We start from the raw sequence: 17,700 nt of genomic DNA, 5'->3' as shown, positions 1-17,700 counted from the left end.
TAGGTTACAGTATATCCTAGATACAATATATGTGTGCAGAACCGAACAGTTCTCTTGTTACACAGTGAGAATTGGATTCAGAAGGTATAAATAACCCAAGAAGAAAAACAAAAATGCAAGCAGTTTATATTCATTTCCCAGTGTCCTTTCTTTGGGTGTAGCTGCTTCTGTCTATCCTTGATCAATTGAAACTGAGTTAGAACTCTTTGTCGAAGAAATCCACTTCCATCAGAATACATCCTCAAACAGGATCCTTGTTGAGGTATATAATGATCTCCTGGTTCTGCTCATTTCACTTAGCATCAGTTCATGTAAGTCTCGCCAGTCTTCTCTGTATTCATCCTGCTGGTCATTTCTTACAGAACAATAATATTCCATAACATTCAAATACCACAATTTACTCAACCATTCTCCAATTGATGGGCATCCATTCATTTTCCAGTTTCTAGCCACTCTAAACAGGGCTTCCACAAATATTTTGGCACATACAGGTCCCTTTCCCCTCTTTAGTATCTCTTTGGGATATAAGCCCAGTAGTAACACTGCTGGATCAAAGATATCCTTTTGATAACTTTTTGAGCATAGTTCTAAATTGCTTTCCAGAATGGCTGGATGTATTCATAATTCCACCAACAATGTATCAGTGTCCCTGTTTTCCCACATCCCCTCCAACATTCCACATTATCTTTCCCTGTCATTCTAGCCAATCTGACAGGTGTGTAGTGGTATCTCAGAGTTGTCTTAATTTGCATTTCTCTGATTAATAATGATTTGGAGCATATTTTCATATGGCTATAAATAGTTTTAATTTCTTCGTTTGAGAATTGTCTGTTCATATCCTTTGACCATTTATCAATTGGAGAATGGCTTGATTGCTTATAAATTAGAGTCAATTCTCTATATATTTTGGAAATAAGGCCTTTATCAGAACCTTTGACTGTAAAAATGTTTTCCCAGTTTATTGTTTCCCTTCTAATCTTGTCTGCATTAGTTTTGTTTGTACAAAAACTTTTCAATTTGATATAATCAAAATTTTCTATTTTGTGGTCAATAGTGATCTCTAGTTCTTCTTTGGTCATAAAATCCTTCCTCTTCCACAAGTCTGAGAGGTAAACTATTTTATGCTCTTCCAATTTATTTATAATCTCATTCTTAATGCCTAGGTTATTTCTTCATTCCTAAAAGCCACATTAGATGAATAATAAAAAATATTTTCCTTTTAGAAGCTCCTGTTGAAGAGTTGTACCCTCTGTACACAGAGCTTGGATAATGCCTATCCCTCAATTTCATTTGGGGTCTCAGGACTGACATTAAGTAAATGTTACTGGTCTACAAAGGTCACATATATCAACAAGAAGTGTCAGGCACCTGTCTAGTATCTGCCAAGAAAAACATAATCAATTCATGTTGAATAATTGAAGAATATAAATTCTGATAACCCTTTAGAACTTATCTACAATGACTTTTGGAAAAAGATACTAAGAATATGTCACATATTGGAGGTAACTGACCACTGTATAAACCCAACCCAGGTATACCAACCAGCAAACAAAAACTTTCACAGTTTTATGAGGAACTTTCACAGTATTACGAGGAAAAGATTGGGGCAGTGAAGAGAATCAACCCTAATCCTATGCTGCCCTTCCTAAGAAACTGGGAGAGAGGAGGAAAAAGAAGGGGGGAAATCAATTCTTCCCTACTATTTCTTGTCTTCTTCCTAAACTGCCTCAGTTTACTTTTATTTCTCATGGAAGATAATCAAGACAATAAATAAGATTAGCTTTACAGAGACCAAGCTTGAAGAAACTGAAGTGTTATCAAATATTATGTACAAGTATTTTTTTTTCTTCTCAGCATCCTAAGACTAGAGGCATTTTCATATATAGCAAAGTTATGGGAATGCTCTCAGAGAGATTGCCTGCTGTCACATGTCTCTTGTCAATGAAGTGTTCTGAAATGAGATATGTTTTTTCAGAGACAAAGGCTATAGGAACCAGAATATTCTAAGAGTTTGTGTCTCCAACTAAAAATATCTTATTTTCTGAACACTATATAGTTGTGCCAACACTTTTTTCACTCCTCCTTCTTGGGGCTAAGAAACACATTGCACATGTTTTCTGAATGCATCATCAGTTGGGATGACTTTTTTTCCTCCTTCACACACCTGCCTGGATCCTCAAGTTAGAAGAGGGGATGGGAATAAAGGAAAGAAGGGAAGGGTGAAGAAGGGGAAATGGGGAAGGTGTCGGTGGACCTCAAGAGGCCTACTATCCCCTCTAGACTCCTAGGAATGGGGATCTTTAGCCCATGAACTTTTCAGCTGACTTGATATCTTGAGAATTCTTCTAAAGAGGGTGGAGCCAAGATGACAGAGAGTAGACAGAGAATTCTCCTAAAGCTTCTGCTTCCTTTTCTTCCCCACAAATTCTCTTATTCCAATCCAGGTGGTGGTATACATGTCATGGGGCTCTTGTGTTCTAAGATACAGGCTGTTCTGAGAAGAGAGAGGGAAAGGAAATTTGTCCAGATTTACAGGAATTTATTTGTCATGTAGCCAGGATTCCATGGTCCCAATTTAAAAGCTATTTTATTTTTACATTGGAGAAACTATTGGATATTTCAAAATTTCAGCTAAGGACCCCAGAGGTTCTTCTAATTCCCAGTTCTTTAAACTGGGACTTTAACTTTAAACTGTAGTTCACAATTTTATATGGGGACCCATAACTAAATATGGGGGTCATTAAATTATAATTTATAATTAGTATATGTTTGATTTATATATCTATTTTATATATCTGTATACCCAGGGTCATGAGTGGGAAAGTTTAAGAAGCCCTATATATAATCTGATCTTGAATATATTCCCATTGATAAAATGTGGTAGCAAAGTATTCAGTAATTTTATGATTGTTATAAGATCTTAATTTCTCAGGATTCCCAGGAGATTCTGATTCTCAAAGAATAGAAAAGATTGTGACAGTTATTAATGTGTATATATATATATATATATATATATGTATATACTCACCAATTCATTCTGATGTATTTAACAATATATCTGGAATCCTTTTCTACATTCTTTTCTGGGCCTTCAATCTTTTCTGGAATCCCTAGAGTAGTAAACTGATTAAAAGTTTATCAGGCCCCTATGGCAACAAATGATTTGCCTGACACTGAGAAGGTAAAGAGTCAAATTTAAAACAAACTAAGGACAAAAAAAAAACATCTAATCTGTGAATCAGAAATATCTCAAGTGAATCTTGTTAAAAACAAACAAACAAACAACAAAAAAAACCCAAAACCTCAGATAAACATCCTATGCAAGCTGAGGGGTCACAAGGTAAAAAAAAAAAAGATTCAAATTACTAAAAGTAAGTAAAGTCAGAACATCAACCAAACTACCTTCAATGAGATTTCTTTAGTCATGCTTTCTAAGGAGAAAATATTTGTATTTTTCTTTTTCTTTAAGAGATGAATACACTAAGTACTTTTTGGGAAATAGTTAAGTTTGCCTCCTTCAGAAATCTTTTTTTTTTTCATTTCTGAATGAATTTAATAAAATCTGTCCCCTCTAAGATTCTGAAAATTTTTGACATTATTGATGTACCAAGTTAAACACATTCCAAGAAATGTATTCAAACTCCGATTCTTTTGTATCCCTCTGAGATATCTGACTAAAATGACTTGCTTTATTTATGAGAAAACATGCTTTATCTTATGAATGGTATTCCACCATTAGCTTGATATTTTGTAGGACAAACTCTTATGAAGTTGATATGAGAAAATCTCAGAAGAATTGAACATTTGCTTGCATTTCTAAATTATTCTAAAGGACACAAATGGTTTGGAATGATAAACCATTATAGGAAAGAATTAATAAACTGAACTGAAAGAATTAATTAATTAACCTTAGTAATGTGGCTGGGCCTAATTGAAAATTCTAGGCGTACATAAAAACCAAGATAATTCATATGACATTATGAAATGAAATTAAAAAATTTTAATATGCTAGTCTGTTAGCCTGTGTAATATTTTTGAAATCAGTGCAAAGCACAATTATTGCTCAATTTAATGTTTTCATATTTCCATTAAATAACAATTTCCTAATTAATATTATTGGTTGCCCAATTCATACCTCTTTCTTTAACTATATCTTTTTGTTGTCTAGAATTTTATAATTTCTATAAAGCTGATTTTATAAATTACAATAAGGTTAAAAAAATTAATTTTACTTCATCTACAGAGTTTAGATCTTTACCTCTGTCCCTGTCTATCTCTCTGTCTCTCTCTGTCTGTCTGTCTCTCTCTCTTTATATATATATAATAAAATAAATAATAAAAGGAAAAAAAGGAGAACTTTGGTACACAAAGAAGGGAGTGATACAGTGGGATAAATTATTTCACATGAAGAAGTACAAAAGACCTTGTATGTAAAAGGGAAGATTAAGTAAACATGCAGGAAAGGAGGAACTGACAGAACACAGAGTTAATTGAGGATGGTAGAAGCAAAACATTATCAAGGAGGGGGAGGGTGAAAGAAGAGAAGACAAATAGGAGAAACATACACAGTTAGTAATCATAACAGTGAATGTGAATGGAAGAACTCTCCCACCCAATGGAAGAAGATAAAAGAATGGATCAAAAACCAGAATCCTACAATATGTTTTTTTATAAGAAAAACACTTGAATTGGAGAGATACATAAAGAGTAAAGAAAATAAGGGACTGGAAAAAAATCTATTATTATGCTTCTGTTAAGTAAAACAAACAAAAAAAATCAGGGGTAGCGGTCCTGATCTCAGACAAAGTAAAAGCACAGATAGACCTAACTAAAAGACATAAGGAAGAAAACTACATTTTGCTAAAAGTTAAATGTTATTATTCTACAAAAAACAATTAGCAGGATGATTTCAGAAAGGACTAAAGAGACTTACATGAATTGATGCTAAGTGCAGTAAATAGATCCAAGAGAACATTGTATATAGCAACAAGATTATATGATGATCAATTCATATGGACATGGCTCTTTTCAATTAAGAGGTGATTCAGGCCAGTTCCAATGGTCTTGTGATGGATAGAGCCATCTGCACTTAAAGAGAGGACTGTGGGGACTAAGTGTAGATCATAACATAGTATCTTTCACTTTTGTTGTTGTTGTTGTTTGCTTGTATTTTCTTTTCCCTCTTATTTTCTTTTGATTTGATTTTTCTTGTGCAGCATGATAATTGTGGAAATATGTATAGAAGAACATATATTGGATTACTTGCCTTCTAGGGGAGGGAGTGAAGGGTAAAGGACGGAGAAAAAAATTGCAAGGGTGAATTCTGAAAACTATTTATGCATGTGTTTTGAAAAGAAGAAGCTTTATAAAAATAAATAAAAGTTTTACCATAGATGTTGAAGCAATATCAATACTAAACATACATTTAGCATTCAAATTCTTAAAGGAGAAGTTTAAGTGAGTTTTAGGCATTATGAAATGTAAAATAGATAATTTTGATTATATTAAAATAAAAAGGTTTTGTACAAATGAAATCAATGGAATCAGGATTATAAAGAAAACAGATAGCTGAGAAAAAGTCTTTACTGTAAGTGTCTCTGATAAATGACTCATTTCTGAAATGTATAGAGAACTGAATCAAATTTGTAAAAATACAAATCATTCTCCAACTGATAAAGCAAAGGATAAGATTAATTTTCACATAAAGGAATCACTTTTTTTTGGCTATACTCTACAAAATTTGGGTAATATCTTGAACCTGGGACATGAACTTATTCAATGTAGCATTCTTGAAACTTCCAATATGAAATCCTACAATGCTATATAAAGCAAGCTACATAAACAATTATCAGGGCAATGTTATTCCACCATATGGCCACAAGATGGCATAAAGGAGAGAAGATAGTAAAATATTTCCCCGCCAAGGTCAAAGTAACCTAGAAATGCAGTGTCTGTGCTTTTCCTGATTCTGTATCTCTTTATAAGACATCTGCTTATGTTTTTCCTGTTTTGTTGTTATTGTTATTTGTTTGGGGACAATGTACAGTGTATAGGTAAGAAAATAGCTAAAGAGATAATTAAGCTGCTGTCCATCTACACAAATGAATCCAACAGAAACCATTGAGACAAAGGGAAAATCTTTAACACAATTCATTTTGTCCTCCTGGGAAACCTACTTTTTTAAAAACCTACTTTTCTTAAAAGTTCTTAAAAACTGAAGAATGTTGATTCAGCTTTCCATTCCCCAAACATTTTTTTTATTCTTCTGCAAAAAATATAAATATCAGAAGTTTGAAGATTATCTTGAATTTTCCCTGTAGGTCCGCTCTACCTCCAGAAGTTTCCAAAGAGAGCTATAACTAGAATTGTGAATTTTTCTCTAAGAACTTCCATCTAAATATATCTCACTTCCTAAGTTCCCAATTTCTGTTGATGCTACCAATGTCTTTTTATTTACCTCATTTCAAAACTTCAATTTTAGCTTTTCTCTCTCAATTTTAGCAATTCTATCTCATCTGTCATTTAGTTAATTGTCAAGTTTCCAATACATTATTTACTATGTTATTTCTCTGCTCATCAACTTTCAGCTCTCTATCACCTATAGAAGGTGACATTCTGGCTCCAATAGACTATTCTGGCTTTATTTCACTCTTCTACCATTCAATAACTTCACACTTCAGTCAAATTGCTATAGTCACAATGTTTTAGCTTCATGTTGGCCTTTCCTGCTTCTATGTATTTGCATCTACTATCACCACTTGTCACACTGGACACATTAATTATGACTACTCTGCACATTTCTGCATTTCAAGATTTCAGATGGAACAAATTTGTGATTGTCAACCACCCAAACACTTTTTGCATTTTTGAACACTTAAAGTTGTTTGAGATTATGCTGAAGATGCAGAAGTTCTATGATGATGGTAGTAATAGATTACAATGGTGATAGAATCTATGAAAGAAAGGATGGATTAGCATAAAAGAATTCATTAAGTGCTTGCTTGTTAAGCAGTGTGGTAAGAGCAAGGAAAACACATTTTTTAAATGAAGTATTCCAAAAGAACTCATATGCTAATTAGAGGAGATGGTATACATATGAATGGCCATATCACAAGTATATGATAAGAGAGGCATGCTGGACAGATCACTTGAGGGAAACTCTAGGAATGTTAGGGAAATTCTAGCTGAAGGAATCAATGGTGTGCTAAGGCAATCAAATAAGCTTTGTGACCCTAAGATACACAGAAATGCATGGAATTCCAAATGAAAGATGTGATACTCTGTCCTGGATACATTACACATAGAGTATTTATGATGCTTCATTCTGGGCATCAAATTTTAAAAAGGATATTGGTAAAGGCAAACAGGTCCAAAAGAAAGCCCAAATTGGAGAAGGCACTGAAGATCAAGCCCTATAAGATTCAGTTAAAGGAAATAAGAGCAATGCCATAAGATTCGCTTTCTCAGTAGGTAGAGAAGGGGCTAGAGAGAGAGAAAAAAAGAGAGAGAGAGAGAGAATTTAGAACTCAAAACAATTGAAAAGAAATAAATTATTGAAATAATTTTTTTAAAAAAGAAAATAGGTATGTTTAGCTAGAAGAGCTGGTTGGAGAAATGGGAAGGATGTAGAAGATAGCTGTTTTCAAGTATTTAAAGGACTATTTATAGTTTGGGGCAACTAGATGGCACTGGGGAGAGAGCACTGGGCTTGGAATCAGGAAGACTCATTTTTGTGAATTGAAATCTGACCTCAGATACTTACTAGCTGTATGACCCCAGAAAAGCCACTTAAACCTGCTCCGATTTCCCATCTATAGAATGAGCTGGAGAAGGAAACAGCAAACCACTCCAGTATCTTTACCAAGAAAATCCCAGTATGTAGAGTCAAATTCAACTGAACAACAAAAACTAAACTTTATCCTCAAAGGGCAATGTAAGTGGGGCTTGGTATAAGAAATTCTTCCTAACAATGAAAGTTATCCCAGAGTAATAGTGCGATGTAATGGAAAGGGATATGAGTTCCAATTCTAATTCTGCCACTTAATCATCTATGTAATTATGGGTATGTTACTTTACCCCTTGGGTATCAGTGTTCACTTCTATTAAATAAAGAGATTAGACTTAATGACCTCCAAGATCATTCCCAGATCTTAAAAAAATGTACCAGCAAAGAAGAAGGAACACCACCATAGAAACTTACAATGGGAGTAGGGAAAACCAGGGTTCATCTTCAGAGGAGGATAGTAAAAAAAAAAAAAAAAAAAAGCTTATTTTACTCAAAACAGTAATGTTAAATGGTTCCTTGTCCAAAGAGAATTTATAGAAGAATTCAAAAAAAGAATTTTAAAATAAATGAGAAAAATTAAGGAAAAACTAAAAAAAAGAAAAAGAAAAACCATCCAAGAAAAACTAGATTATGAAAAAAAGTTAACCAACCAGAAAAGGAAAACTAGAGTCTTAAAGATGAAAATAACTTCTTGAAAATTAGAATTGGGCAAGGGGAGCCAGTGATGCTACGAGAGACCAAGAAATAACAAAACAAAATATAAAAAATGAAAACAGAGAACAAAATGTCAATTATCTTATAAGAAATACAACATATCTAGAGAATAGATCAAGAAGAAAACATATAAGAATAATTGGACCAGATGAAAGCTGTAACCAAAAAAAAAAAAAACCTTGCTACAATAATACAAGAAATAATCCAAGAGAATTATCCCAGAGGGATAGGACATGAAAAGAAAGTAGAAATGATGAGATTAGATTCAGGGAATCAAAATGATGAGACTAGGGTTCCTAGGAGTCAGGGAATTGAATGATGAAGTTAGTGGCAGGTTTGAGGTTCAGGGAACCAAATGAAGAGACTTGACAACCCTAAAGCCCCATTAAGATTGAAAGGTAAATGAACAGATGGAAACTATGAGAACTCTTCAGCCTGGACTTCTATCTCCTACTCAATTGCCTAGAGAATGGCCTCTTTGGGTTATAGACATTAAGGATTGTTTCTATTCTATCCCTGTGGATAAGGAGGATACAAAAAGATTTGCCTTTTCAGTGCCCAGCGTTAACTTAGCTGAGCCTTATAAAAGATATGAATGGACAGTTTTGCCACAGGGAATGAAAAACAGCCCTACTATGTGTCACATGTATATTGCTGCTGCTCTTACTCCAGTAAGAAAAGCATTTCCAAAAGTGATGTTATTGCATTATATGGATGATACATTGGGATGTGCACCTGAGGAACAAATGTTAGAAGCAGGTCTATAAAAAACCATAGAAACATCAAGGAATTACAAATTGTACATAGCTCCAGAAAAAAATTCAGACATGCTCCTTTTCAATATTTAGGATATGAAGTATACCCTAAGGTGCTTACAGTACAAAAACTGTCCTTAAGAACAGAGAAGCTAAATACCTTAAATGATTTTCAGAAATTGATAGAAGATACCCCAATGCATGCAACCAGTGTTAGGCTTGACTACCTATCAATTGCAACCATTATATGATATTTTAAGGGGAGACTGTGCTTTAAATTCACCACATCAGCTTACAAAAGAAGCTCGAGGCTTTGAGAGAAGTTGAACTGGCTTTATCCAATGTTCTTGAAAAAGTCACTCAAAAACCCTTGGAAATACCAGTTTTTGATACAAAAGAGACACCCACGGCAGTCCTTCATCAAGGAGACAGTGTGATAGAGTGGGTGAACCTCCCAGCACAACCAGAACAAAACCTTACTCCTTACCCAGAGCTTGTGGCTAGAATTTTATTAAAGGCCATTAAGCGAGCAGTACAATTATCTGGGATAAGACCTGACAAGATATACATTTTTTTATACTAATACACAAACTAATGTGTGCTGTGAGATCATCCCAGAGTGGCAAATTTTATTAGCCATGGCTACAAATTTTACACACGGGTCTCCATTAAAGATAACCAGACTATTACAGAATTGGCTATGGATTCTTGAAGAAAAGGTTTCTAAAGTTCCTCTTAAAGGATCTTACAGATTCATCCAAACATAATATTTGCACAGTATATTCTCGTGACTTAACTATAAATAGTCAGAACTCCTTTTCAGTCCACTCAGCAGAATGAATTGTATGCAATCATTCTAGCTCTTACTTATTATCCAGGAGATATAAATATAATATCTGATTTGGCCTAGTCAATAGGTATGGTACAAAGAATTACCACAGCCCAAATAAAATTTGTAGCCTCTAATATATATCAGCTCTTTAAGAAACTTCAAGAGCAAGTGAGAAAGCATCCAAGTAAGATTTATGTTTTGCATGTCCACTCTGATAGTGGACTTCCAGGTCCTATTTTTGATGGTAATCCAAAGGCAGATAGCCTTCTAATTATGTTGGTCAATACTTCTTTATTCCAAGAAGCCCAGGAATTTCATTCTACATATCATCAGGCTGCTCGAGCTTTACGTTTACAATTTGGAATAACAAAAGAGGAAGCTAGGAGAATAGTAAAAGCCTGTATGGCTTGCCTTCCTTTCCACACTCCTATACTGCTTCCAGGGAAGAACTCTCATAGTTTGAGACCCAATGAAATTTGGCAAATGGATGTGACCCATTATAAATCTTTTGGTTGCCTGTCTTTTATCCATGTTGTGGTAGACACCTTTTCAGGATTCACTTTTGCAATACCAGCAGCAAAAGAGACAGCCCTAGTGGTCACTGAATTCCTCATACAAGCATTTGCCATTATGGGTGTGCCACAAGCAATAAAAACAGACAATGGTCCTGCATATACTTCTAAACATTTCGCACACTTTTGTGCACAGTATAAGATTTTACACACCACTGGCATATCCTTTAATCCTCAAGGACAGGTAATAGTAGAGAGAAGAAACAGAGGCATTAAGATGCTCCTCCAAAAACAAAAGAAAGGGGGAGCCACAGGTAACCCTAGAGAACTTCTAAATCTAGCCCTTTATACTATTAACTGCTTGATTTTTGACAAAGATTCACTGGTTTCAGCAGACAGGTTTTATAACCCACTGGAAGGGCAGTGTCCAGTGCAAGCAGCCCACTATCTTTAGATAATCGCCAGGTGATGTGGAGAGATCCAGAAAGTGATGAATGGAAGGGACCAGATAGGCTAACTGCTTAGGGAAGAGGATTTGTTTGTATCTCTACAGGTGGAGAAGGAATCAGATGGGTGCCAACAAGCTGTATTCACCTTGTCCATCGCAGAGAGACAGAGCAGACCCTTGAAACGAAGGAGAAGACCCAAGAAACATCAGGTGGTTCTGTTGCTGAGTGTGCTCACCAATGAAAGAGCATGGCAGTTATGGCATTTGACTCATGGACATCGAAAAATGTTGGACTTCAAAACCCTCAGGAATCATTGGATTCTCTGAGACATAAGACTGTTGTAGGACTTGAAAACCCTCAGGAATCATTGGATTTTCTGAGAAATGATAAGACTGTTGCAGGACTTCAAAATCTGCTGGAATCACATAAATAACACATAAAAGGATTGTTGCAGGATTTCAAAAACTTGGAGGGATCATTGGATTCCCTGACATGTGAAGCAGTGAACAATAGATTGGATTTGGACTATCTCTTGGCTGCTGAAGAAGGTGTATGTGTGACTGTAGTTTACATACCCTCCTTCTAGGATTTCTGGAAATCTTTTACAACACCATGTTGATTTATATTGTTTATTATACCGCTACTTGTGTGTACAATTCATGTTTGTTACACTACATTGAGCCTGCACTGAGTGTGGGGAGAGTCATCACTAATAGCCTGTGTGTTGTTGCTATGTGCTTGTGCAATACCTCCCATGCTGATGGGTTTGTGCATACCTGTTTCTAATAAGACTCTTCAGCCCAGGAACCTGCTAGCAACCCCAATTTCCCTTTGTGCTTTTCATCTCCCTTCCTGAGATGTCAGGGGGTGTATGATCACCTCCCCTTGGGGGCTCTCACCTCCCTGAGAAGTCAGGGATGGCATGTGTTCTAAAACAAAAGAAAATGGGAGATGTAATAGGCTGAAGCTCGAGTTGATGCACTGAGGTCCCAAGCACTTGAGGTTAAATAGCAATTGGATGATACTCTATTAATATATGTTTGAAGAAAGAATGGCTCCACCCACTCTCTGTGCAAGTTTTGATGTGTTGTATAGGAAATGATGTAGAGACGATTTTGGTGGGTGGAGGCAGAGTCACTGCTGGCTGGGTTCATGTGGTGACTGCTCTCACTTCATATCGCCATTCCCCCTTTCACCTCCACAAAAAATAAAGATAGAGGATTTTCCCTCCTGCTGATTTTAAAATACACGGTCATCACAAGAACACTTGTCCTCTTAAAGGACCAACTATCTTTACAGATTCATCCAAACATAATATTTGCACAGTATATTCTCGTGACTTAACTATAAAGAGAGTAGTCAGAACTCTTTTTCAGTCCACTCAGCAGAATGAATTGTATGCAATCATTCTAGCTTTTACTTATTATCCAGGAGATATAAATATAATATCTGATTTGGCCTATTCAATAGGTGTTGTACAAAAAATTACCACAGCCCAAATAAAATTTGCAACCTCTAATATATATCAGCTCTTTAAGAAACTTCAAGAGCAAGTGAGAAAGCATCCAGGTAAGATTTATATTTTGCATGTCCACTCTCATAGTGGACAAAGGGAAATTTCCCTTTGAGGTAATAAGATAGTTCATAAGTTACTCTCCTTTAAGATAACTGAAGCAATCAAAGATGTTTCTGATTTAATATATTTATAGCCATGTCCCACAAACTTCATCTTTGTCTAATCATTTCCACATTATACTGATATTTTTCAAGGATATCACATTTTATTGCAGTGCAGAGATGCTGGAGTATTGTAACAAGATTCATTGTGTGTGTGTGTGTGTGTGTGTGTGTGTGTGTGTGTGCATGTGTGTGTGTGTATGCACACATGTATCTATGTATATATAAAACAGTTTTATTTGCCCTGATTAGAGACATTTGCCTCTGAAAGGAAGCAAGGACAGTTTAATAGCATGAAAAGTGGTCCTTCAGACCTAAGCCTAAGGGCACAGAATGATTCAATATAGATATAATAAGATATAACATCCTAAGTTCTGTTTCATTTCAGGTAGGAGTCAACTCAGGGCTGGATATAATTATTACTTTCATGTTAATGATTGTAACAGAACCTTAGTTAGCAATAAAAGTTTACCAGACCTCGAAAAAAATATCAGTGAACATCTTTTCTCTTCCTCATCTTGGTGTAAAACTTTTATCATTAAAAATCAAGAAAATCATTGCATGCTGGAATTCTACATAGATGTGACAATGATCATTTAATAAAAATTTCAAGAAAAAAAAATACTAGCTAATTGCTGTAAATCTCCAGACTAACAGATAACCATCTCTTAAGGTACTGTATGTTATCCTCTTGAGGCAAAAATTTTTAAGACTGGAATCTGTTGAGACTAAGTTGTTTCAAGATATAACTTTAATATACACATTTTAGGAAATGCCATAATTTTCAAATCATAAATCATCACAGAAATCACTGCTGTGCTATAAACAAATTTCTAAATCTTCCCTGCTTTGCCTAGAAGTGCTTGTAATGAAAGAGAGGATCCCCCCCCTCTTTTTTTTTTTTTTTTTTTTTTTTTTTTTAGTAAATCAATTCATTAGTTCTTTCATGGAATAGAATAATAAAATTTTATGATCTTTCTCTAATAGTCCCTAGTAGATAGTCCCAGGAACCTGACAAGCATACAAATAAAATTTTTTTACACTGTTTCTCTTTTTTTCCCTTTTTCCTTAAGGTAAGTGATTATTATTCTTCTTTTTAAAATACAGGGATTAAATACTTGATAGCTTTTAACATTATGAAAATAGTCTTAAAATTTCACAGTATCCAAATCAAAATTTATTTCTTTATTTTAGATTTTTTCTCTTTTTTAAAGTTTGAATTCCAGATTTTCCTCCTCTTTCCCACTTGAACTCCAGTCACTGAAAAGATAAATATGTTAACAATTATAGACATGAAATCATGAAAGACATATTTATTTAGCTATATTGCAAAACAAAACAAAAATAAAAACAGAGAAAATTACATTTCAATTTGCATTCAGAAATCATTAGTTCTCTCGTCTTGTATTGATCAGAGTAGCCATATTTTTAATCCATGATCATCATTACAATATTGCTGTTACTGTGCATGATTATCTACCACTTTTTTCACTATACTTTGCATTAGTTCATAGGGATTTTACCATGCTTTCTGAAACCACTGCCTCATTATTTTTTATAGCACAGTAGTACTCCATCATAATTAATTACCACAACTTGTTCATCCATTTCCCAATTTTTAATCACTCTCCAAAAAAGCTGCTATAAATATTTTCATGCATCTAAGTTCTTTCCTTCTTCTCTGATTTTTTTTGGGGTATAGTCCCAGCAATAGTGTTGCTGGATAGCAGAATAAACAAAGTTTTGTAGCCCTTGGGACATATTTCCAAGTTCTCCAAAATGGTTAGATCAAGAGTGATACTGAAAGTAAGTTAGGATAGCAAGGCTTAGTTTATCTCTCAGATCTTTGGGAAAAGGAGGAATTTATGACTAAACAAGGAATAGAAAACATTATAAAAAACATTATGAAATGAAAAATTAATAATTTTGATTATATTAAATAAAAAGGTTTAGCACAAACAAAACAAATATAGCCAAGATTAAAAGGGAAGCAGAAAGGTGAGAAACAATTTTTACAACCAGTCTTTTTGATATTGGCTTTATTTCCAAAATAAAGAACTCAGTCAAATTTATAAGAATACAAGTCATTACCCAATAGATAAATGGTCAAAGATATGAACAGACAATTTTCAGATGAAGAAATTAAAGCCATCTATGGTTACATGAAAATATGTTCTAAACTACTATTGATTCAAAAATGCAAATTAAAACAATTCTGAGGTACCATCTCATACCTATCCAATTTGCTAAGAACACAGGAAAAGATAATGATAAATGTTGGAAGGAATGAGGGAAAATTGGGACATTAAGGCATTGTTGGCTAAGTTATGACTTGATCAAGCCGTTCTGGAGAGCAATTTGTAACTATGGATATAAAATTGTGCATACCCTTTGATCCAGCAGTGTGACTATTGGGTCTATATCATAAAGAGATCATACAAGAGGGGAAAGGACACACATGTGCAAAATTGTTCATAGCAGCTCTTTTCCTGGTGTCAAAGAATTGGCAACTGAGTAGATGCCCATTAATTGGGCAATGACTGAATAAGTTGTGGTATTTGAATGTAATGGAATGCTATTGTTCTATAAGAAATGGCAGAGACCAACCAACAGGCTATTGCAATAATCTAGGCATGTGGTAACAAGAGATTGTTTTAGAGTGATGACAGTATTAGAAGAGAGAAAAGGTGAATAAGCCTTGATAACAGATAGAATATGGGAAGTTTCAATAAAAGATAGTGTGGAGTACAGAATGATTCCTAGATTATACATTTTTAAGATTACAGTTGTTATTACTCTTAATAATAATAAAGAATTTTGGAAATAGGGAAGGTTTTGAATAAAGATAATGAGTTCCGTTTTAGACATGTCGAATTGAAAATGTCCACTAGACACCTGGTTTAAGATTTTTAAGATAATTTACTGTTATAATCTTAGATTCAATTGTCTAAATTTATTTACTCATCTATAAAATCAAAATTAGATTAAGTGACATCAAAACTTCTTCTAGCTCTAAATTTCCTATTATGATTCTGTGATGATGAAAGCATAGTAATGTTAGGTGAAAATTGAATTAAGATAAATTTTTCTTTTTGTTTTTTGGATTGGGTATAATCTGAGAATGATGGAATTATAGCTCCAGGTCAGGGAAAAAATAGGAGAAAAATAAAAATGAGGCAACTGAATTTTGAAAATGTCACAAGTGAATTTTGCCAGGCAAGCGACAAAGATAGCTTTCAGAAAAAAAAATGAACATGCCAAATATAAATGTACAACTTCACATTTTACTTAGAGCTAACCATATTTGCTTTTAATTGTGCTCAGACAAAAAGAATTGTGTACAAATATTTCTCTTCAGATTACATAGTGAGAACCCTTCTGATTTCTTACATGTGAGAAAATTTCCTTAATAAGAGAAAATATAAGGATCTCACAGAGAGTTGAAATTAGACTGGAGTAGCTAAAAATTTTCCAAAAAACGTCAGTTACTTGGCCTTGGATGTTGGGTATTCCTACATTCATTCTTTCCATTGACACTTTTTCCTATATTAATAATTTTACTTGGTAGGAGGGTGACATTACAAAAGCTGAGATTATTTCCCTGATATTACCAATTGGCAATCTCCCAATGTTGAAAAGCAAAATCCAGGCTTTCCTTGAAATGAACACAGAAGAAACTTCAAACACTATGCTAAGTTACTATACCATAGTGACTTCTGTTCCTTAAATCAAGATTAAGATAGACTTCCAAACCATGCACCTGCCTAGACAGTACTTCAAGTTGTAAGCTCTGTTCAGTCAGGAAATTCGTTCTTTTCTATCTCTGCTGTAGCAGCTGATGAAGGAATGGCAACAGCTAGTCAGAGTCCAGTTTTGAATCATAGAAAATTTCTTCTATTCAGTCATTTTGGATATTTTGCACTAGATTTTTTCTAAGTTTGGTATAGTACTGAAAATAATATCTTCATCAAAAACAACAAGTTTCAGGTTATATTATAGTATCTGTGAGTAACCAGCATCCTAAATTGTCTCTTGATGGGCAAGATACCAACAATGCCTGCTGCATATTATACGCTGGCTTCGCTAAACTCACCAGCCTCAATGTGAAATACAATGAAAAAATAGAGATTACACTGACCCAGATCTGCCATCTGGAGACAACTAGCCTTCTTTTAACCAGACTATGGCAATATCTTTTGGTGCACCTGGCTTATCTTCTGCTTTTCTGTATGTAGGAGCTGATTTTCCCTCTCGCATTTGCAGTTTCTCAGGCTACAGGACTGTTGGTTCCAAATGTTTATGGAACCCTTGCCATTCCATCAGCAGCTGCTGCTGCAGTTGCAGCTGGGAAAATTACGATCCTGACTTCACAGAAGCAGGAATTCTGTCTTGATGGTTAGCAATTTAAACCTAGAAAGATTATAACCCAATGTCTCTTTATTCCTGTAGCTATTTATGGTAATATCCAGTGAGTGGAAATCTTATTCAATAAAAAAAAATAATTCCTTAATTCAGCTAGCAGATGGAAATCTGCTTTAGCTTGCCATGAGGCATCTAAATGGACAGAAACTAAATAGGACAGAATTAAATGGCAAGCCATAATCAGAATTACTCTTTTCAAGTACAGTTCAGCTTCCTCATGAAAGAGAAGACTGAGGTTTTACTAAAGACTTTGGAAACTCATTCATCCATTGTTTCAAGAAACCAGGATTCAAAAAACTTTTAAAATGTCTTCTCTCCATCTATTATCCTACATCTTCCTAAAACACTACCTTCTATAGCTAAAGAAGAACTTAAAATATTGTTCTCCAATAATGGGGGACTTGTTAAAGTATTCAAGTTCTTTCCAAAGGACTAAGATGGGTCTGATAAAGATGGGCATAATGAAAGAGGTCATTTAGTCCCTTATTGATCCTCATAAACATGATGAATGAACCATCACCTTTGTGTGTCCTTATCAAACACTCTCACTTAA

General features: G+C 34.4%; 1 pseudogene; it reads left to right on the top strand.

The window, feature by feature from the left end:
* LOC127561408 (polypyrimidine tract-binding protein 1-like) overlaps positions 1-17,700 on the top strand; it is a 33,800-nt pseudogene extending 16,100 nt beyond the window's left edge.

The sequence above is a fragment of the Antechinus flavipes genome, chromosome 4, assembly GCF_016432865.1.
Source record: "Antechinus flavipes isolate AdamAnt ecotype Samford, QLD, Australia chromosome 4, AdamAnt_v2, whole genome shotgun sequence".
In the NCBI taxonomy this organism is placed as follows: domain Eukaryota; kingdom Metazoa; phylum Chordata; class Mammalia; order Dasyuromorphia; family Dasyuridae; genus Antechinus; species Antechinus flavipes.
Note: the sequence above shows the minus strand (reverse complement) of the source record. Positions and strands in the feature narration are given on the sequence as shown.